Below are 580 nucleotides of genomic sequence, written 5' to 3' on the forward strand. Positions count from 1 at the left end.
GCCAAACTCCGGGCGATTGCGCCTCTCTCGAACCCGACCAAGTACTTAGGACGGCGCTGCGCGCCGCCGGGACCTGAGAGGGTTTCGAGGTGTATGGTGCAGGGGAGCTCAGCCTCCTCCTGTTTGCAGAATAATTGAGCGGACGCTTGCGTGTTCGCGCGGGCCCCCGGGACACACTCCCGGGCGGCCGGCTGCTCAGCTCTAGTTGACGCAGCTCCCTGGTTGATCCTGCCAGTAGTCATATGCTTGTCTCAAAGATTAAGCCATGCATGTCTCAGTACAAGCCGCATTAAGGTGAAACCGCGAATGGCTCATTAAATCAGTTATGGTTCCTTAGATCGTACCCACGTTACTTGGATAACTGTGGTAATTCTAGAGCTAATACATGCAAACAGAGTCCCGACCAGAGATGGAAGGGACGCTTTTATTAGATCAAAACCAATCGGTCGGCTCGTCCGGTCCGTTTGCCTTGGTGACTCTGAATAACTTTGGGCTGATCGCACGGTCCTCGTACCGGCGACGCATCTTTCAAATGTCTGCCTTATCAACTGTCGATGGTAGGTTCTGCGCCTACCATGGT

General features: G+C 54.3%; 1 non-coding gene across 1 annotated transcript in view; it reads left to right on the plus strand.

Moving 5' to 3' along the window:
• Positions 1-215: 215 nt before the first annotated feature.
• Positions 216-580, plus strand: part of LOC124568086 — a 1,910-nt gene continuing 1,545 nt past the window's right edge. Inside the window, exon 1 of the ribosomal RNA XR_006971132.1 lies at positions 216-580. This exon is cut by the window's right edge and continues 1,545 nt beyond it. This is a non-coding gene — a ribosomal RNA (small subunit ribosomal RNA).

The sequence above is a fragment of the Schistocerca americana genome, unplaced genomic scaffold (assembly GCF_021461395.2).
Source record: "Schistocerca americana isolate TAMUIC-IGC-003095 unplaced genomic scaffold, iqSchAmer2.1 HiC_scaffold_1442, whole genome shotgun sequence".
In the NCBI taxonomy this organism is placed as follows: Eukaryota; Metazoa; Arthropoda; class Insecta; order Orthoptera; family Acrididae; genus Schistocerca; species Schistocerca americana.